Source organism: Oncorhynchus gorbuscha, unplaced genomic scaffold (genome assembly GCF_021184085.1).
Source record: "Oncorhynchus gorbuscha isolate QuinsamMale2020 ecotype Even-year unplaced genomic scaffold, OgorEven_v1.0 Un_scaffold_3737, whole genome shotgun sequence".
NCBI lineage: Eukaryota > Metazoa > Chordata > Actinopteri > Salmoniformes > Salmonidae > Oncorhynchus > Oncorhynchus gorbuscha.
The window spans coordinates 19,206-25,000 of record NW_025747909.1 but is presented as its reverse complement, the minus strand read 5'-3'; the positions used below and the strand labels follow the sequence as shown (position 1 = coordinate 25,000).

The 5,795-nt window shown below is 45.5% G+C and overlaps 1 pseudogene; it reads left to right on the top strand.

Moving 5' to 3' along the window:
• The window catches only part of LOC124028088, a 20,875-nt pseudogene extending 15,316 nt beyond the window's left edge, over positions 1 to 5,559 (top strand).
• The last annotated feature ends 236 nt before the right edge of the window (positions 5,560 to 5,795 follow it).

Genomic DNA, 5,795 nt, shown 5'->3' with positions numbered 1-5,795 from the left:
GTGATCTTTCTGTGTGTGTGTGTGTGTTTTCCTCAGTGATAACCTGTAATCTTTCTGTCTGTGTGTGTTTTCCTCAGTGATAACCTGTAATCTTTCTGTGTGTGTGTTTTCTCAGCGATAACCTGCAACCTTCTGTGTGTTTTCCTCAGTGATCACCTTTCTATCTTTCTGTGGGTTTTCCTCAGTGATCACCTGTAATCTTTCTGTCTGTGTGTGTTTTCCTCAGTGATCATTTGTAATCTTTCTGTGTGTGTTTTTTTCTCAGTGATAACCTGCAATCTTTCTGTCTGTGTGTTTTTCCTCAGTGATAACCTGTAATCTTTCTGTCTGTGTAACCTGTGTGTGTGTTTTCCTCAGTGATATCCTGTAATCTTTCTGTCTGTGTGTGTTTTCCTCAGTGATAACCTGTAATCCTTCTATCTGTGTGTGGTTTCCTCAGTGGTAACCTGTAATCTTTCTGTGTGTGTGTGTTTTTCTTTCTGTGTGTGTTTTTTCTCAGTGATAACCTGCAACCTTTCTATCTGTGTGTTTTCCTCAGTAATAACCTGTAATCTTTCTGTGTATGTGTGTTTAACCTTAATCTTTCTGTCTGTGTGTTTTCCTCAGTGTAACCTGTAATCCTTCTAACCTGTAATCTTTGTGTGTTTTCTGTCTGTGTGGGTTTTCCTCAGTGATCACCTGTAATTTTTCTGTCTGTGTGTGTTTTCCTCAGTGACAATTTGTAATCTTTCTGTGTGTGTTTTTTTCTTCTCAGTGATAACCTGCAATCTTTCTGTCTGTGTGTTTTCCTCAGTGATAACCTGTGATCTTTCGGTCTGTGTGTGTTTTCCTCAGTGATAAACTGTGATCTTTCGGTCTGTGTGTGTTTTCCTCAGTGATAACCTGTGATCTTTCTGTCTGTGTGTGTTTTCCTCAGTGATAACTTGTACCAGATGGCCTCTCAGCTGGAGTGTGTAGCGTGGAACCCTGCTAACACACTGTCCACCATCAAAAGGTACCAAGCTGGGTTGACTGTGGAGTTCTATCTGTATGGTCCATCAATGTGTGTTGTATGTGTTGTGTGTGTTGTGTGTATATGTGTGTGTTGTGTGTGTGTTTTGTGTGGGTTTCCTCAGCTTCTTGTAGTATATTTATTTAGCGGAGCCTTGACCATAGTCAGGGAGGTAATGGAGGAGGAGGAAGAGAAGGATGGGAGGAGGGAGGTAAGATTTGGTCTGCTGCCCAGGGGGATAGAAAGACGGGGATGAAACAATGAAATGAATACACAGCTGCTGCCTCTGTCCCTCTCTCTTCTCTCTCCTCCTTTCTGTCTCCCCTCTCTTTCTCTCTCTCCCTGTCTCTCCCTCTCTTTCTCTCTCTCCCTGTCTCTCCCTCTCTTTCTCTCTGTCTCTCCCTCTTTCTCTCTCTCTCCCTGTCTCTCCCTCTTTCTCAATCTCTTCTCTCTCACCTCTCTCTTCCCCATTTTTACACCCCCTCACCAAGACCAACACAGGAGTAGGAACTGATATGTCCCTGAACAGAGGACAGGCTGAAGGTGTGAGGATAGCAGATAGAAGCATCCCTCTCTGACCCTTGTCCACCATCCTCCCTCTCACTCCAACAGGATTAACTGGAAGAAGTGTGACATCACTGACTGTTAGAGTAGCATGTTGTTAGATGTTCAGTCTTGTTGTCATGGTACTGCACTGTGCTCACCTCAGCCTCACCTCTGCTGCCCTTACAGTCATGGGACAGGATATGAGAGTGACCCCGCTCCTGTGTGTGTTTTCTCAGTGACAATCCTCCCCTCCTCCGGTGGTCCTCAGCTGTAGTGCCCAGTACCACATCCACACACACGGCCTCTACAGAGGACTACAGGTCAGGGTCCGATACGCATAAACACTCATAAACGCGCACACACACACTCACCTACTCTCTCACCTACTCTCTCTCTCTTCCTCCCTCTCTCTCTCTCTTTCTCTCCCTCCATCTCTCTATCTCTCTCCCTCCCTCCCTCTCTCTCTTTCTCTCTCTCTCTCTCTCTCTCTCTCTCTCTCTCTCTCTCTCTCTCTCTCTCTCTCTCTCTCTCTCTCTCTCTCTCTCTCTCTCTCTCTCTCTCTCTCTCTCTCTCTCTCTCTTTCTCTCTCTCTATCTCTCGCTCTCTCTTTCTCTACCTATCTCTCTCTCTCTTTACCTCTCTCTCTCCCTCTCTTTACTTCTCTCTCTCTCTCTTTATTTCTCTCTCTCTCTCTTTACCTCTCTCTCTCTCTCTTTACCTCTCTCTCTCTCTTTATTTCTCTCTCTCTCACACTCTCTCTCTTTCTCTCTCAGGATGTGCGGCGGGTGCCTGGTATCACACCGTCTGTGGTGAGGTCATCAGAGACCAATGAGAAGCGTCCGTTTTTGTGTGCCTACCCCGGCTGCAATAAGAGATACTTCAAACTTTCCCACCTGCAGATGCATGGCAGGAAACACACGGGTCAGTACACCCCATATAGACAACAGTCATTTGCTTTACAGTGGCATGGTGGTTGTGATAATGAGGATGATGATGGTGGTGATGATGATGATTATGGTTGCAGGAGAAAAGCCATATCAGTGTGACTTCACAGACTGTGGACGGAGATTCTCCAGATCAGATCAACTGAAGAGACACCAACGCAGACACACAGGTCAGAACTCTCTGTCTCTCAGCTTCTCTCAGCTTCTCTCTCCCTCTCTTTCTCTCTCTCTCTCTCTCTCTCCCTCTCTCTCTCGCTCTCTCTCTCTCTCGCTCTCTCTCTCGCTCTCTCTCTCTCTCTCTTGCTCTCTCTCTCTCTCTTGCTCTCTCCAACTCTTTTCTCTTTACCTAGAGTTTAAAAATAATCTTTATAAACTCTTAACCCCACCTGTCTTCCCCTCTCCACCTCTCTCTGTGTAGGAGTGAAACCATTCCAGTGTGAGACGTGTCAGAGAAAGTTTTCACGGTCAGACCATCTTAAGACACACACTCGGACACATACAGGTAAAACAAGTGCGTATACCTTTATTTTCTACCTATTCCTCTGCTTTTCTACTGTGTTAATTATCCTGGTCACTACACTGCTTCTATGATGTGGACCCCAGGAAGAATAGCTGCTGTGGTAGCTCCATCTAATGTGGATCCTAATGAAATACAACTAATTAAATAGCCAGTAGGCCTAATGATTACCTTAGTAACCATGCTAATGAGTGTATACATTTATTATTAATTGTAGATTTAAATAACAGATTAGATTTTTTTGTTATGGCTCAGCTCACCACTAAATCATCGCCACCACTGACAATCCTCTCTTCTCCCTTCTTGTTTCCCCCTCTCTTCTTCTCCTCTCCTCTCGTCTCGTTTTCTCCCATATTCTCCTCCTCTCTTCCTCCTCTCTTCTCCTCTCCTCTCGTCTCATTTTCTCCCATATTCTCCTCCTCTCTTCCTCCTCTCCTCTCCTCCTCTCTCTCCTCTCCTCTCGTCTCGTTTTCTCCCATATTCTCCTCCTCTCTTCCTCCTCTCCTCTCTCTCTCTCCTCTCCTCTCGTCTCGTTTTCTCCCATATTCTCCTCCTCTCTTCCTCCTCTCCTCTCCTCTCTTCTCCTCTCCTCTCGTCTCGTTTTCTCCCATATTCTCCTCCTCTCTTCCTCCTCTCTCCTCTCCTCTCTTCTCTCCTCCTCTCCTCTCGTCTCGTTTTCTCCCATATTCTCCTCCTCTCTTCCTCCTCTCTTCTCCTCCTCTCGTCTCGTTTTCTCCCATATTCTCCTCCTCTCTTCCTCCTCTCCTCCCCTCTCCTCTCGTTTTCTCCCATATTCTCCTCCTCTCTTCCTCCTCTCCTCTCCTCTCTTCTCCTCTCCTCTCATCTCGTTTTCTCCCATATTCTCCTCCCCTCTTCCTCCTCTCTTCTCCTCTCCTCTCGTCTCGTTTTCTCCCATATTCTCCTCCTCTCTTCCTCCTCTCCTCTCTCTCTCTTTTCTCCCATATTCTCCTCCTCTCTTCCTCCTCTCCTCTCTCTCTTCTCCTCTCCTCTCGTCTCGTTTTCTCCCATATTCTCCTCCTCTCTTCCTCCTCTCTTCTCCTCTCCTCTCGTCTCGTTTTCTCCCATATTCTCCTCCTCTCTTCCTCCTCTCTTCCTCCTCTCTTCTCCTCTCCTCTCTTCTCGTTTTCTCCCATATTCTCCTCCTCTCTTCCTCCTCTCCTCTCTTCTCCTCTCCTCTTGTCTCGTTTTCTCCCATATTCTCCTCCTCTCTTCCTCATCTCTTCTCCTCTCCTCTCGTCTCGTTTTCTCCCATATTCTCCTCCTCTCTTCCTCCTCTCCTCTCCTCTCTTCTCCTCTCCTCTCGTCTTGTTTTCTCCCATATTCTCCTCCTCTCTTCCTCCTCTCTTCTCTTCTTCTCCTCTCTCTTCTCCTCCTCTCTTCATCCTCTCCTCTCTTCTCTTCTCTTCCCCTCTCTTTTCCTCTCCCCTATTCTACTCCTCTCTCCATCCTCTCCTCTTCTCCGCTCTTCTCCCCCTCCTTTCTTCTCCTTCACCCCTCTCTTCTCTTCTTCTCCTCTCTCTTCTCCTCCTCTCTTCATCCTCTCCTCTCTTCTCTTCTCTTCCCCTCTCTTTTCCTCTCCCCTATTCTACTCCTCTCTCCATCCTCTCCTCTTCTCCGCTCTTCTCCCCCTCCTTTCTTCTCCTTCACCCCTCTCTTCTCTCTTCTCTCCTCTGTTCTCCTTCTCTCCTCTCCTCTCTTATCCTCCTCCTCCTCTCCTCTCTTATCCTCTCCTCTCTTCTCCTCCTCTCAGGTGAGAAGCCCTTTACATGCCGCTGGTCCAGCTGTCAGAAGAAGTTTGCCAGGTCTGATGAGTTAGTTCGCCACCACAGCATGCACCAGAGGAACCTGATCAAATTACAGTCTGCCATCTGACCAGTACTAAACCTGGTTTGGACTGGACAGGACTGGATTGGACCGTACCAAACTCATAGCCATCTGAGCAACAATGATGACTGGACCTATGCCCACCGATGCCATAAGTGGAAAGTACAACTCAAATATGGCCTCTATTGCTCCAACTAAAGAACATAGTTTCACCATGCACCCCTTTGAATGGAAGACGAACAGATCAACGCCACCTCAGATTTATGTCACATCAGCCAATGAATATCAACGGTTACTGTAGCTTCAACCCCTGATAACCCAGCACTACGATTCCCTGGTTTTATTGTTAGAAATCAAATAGTTGATATTTTTCTTATGTACCCAACCAGCTTCATCCTGAGTCATGATTAAGAATCTGCTGTCTGGGTGAGAAGAACATCAATTGTTATTATTTTGTTGTTGTATTATAATTGCACTGGCTTTATGTTCATTTTTCTGCCATAAATGTTTTACTACAGATGTAGGATCTTAATTTGAGACGGTTTGCTACAGCAAGAAAATAATACGGCAGCAACAGGAAATGGGAATTATTATGTGGATTATAATTAATAGATATTTAAGTAGGGGTTGATATATTTTTTGTGAGGGAAAATCAAGTCTGAAATTTCAAATTGGAAATTATAAACTTCAGAAGCCTTTTAAAACCTCAAACAAGTTTGACATTTCCTGCATATCAAATTAAGATCCTAGACCTGTATGTACAGGAGATGGACCATGTAAACTGGAGTTAGGAAACAGACAATGTCACTATGTCCAACGAGACAACGAGTAAAACAGAAAATTATACTGTGATTGCTGGAGGAAATGTGTAGATGTGTTTTATGTGCCTACAGTGTAAAATGTCACTTCCTTTGTGTATATATGACTCATTGCTATCCTTTTTAAACAGTCG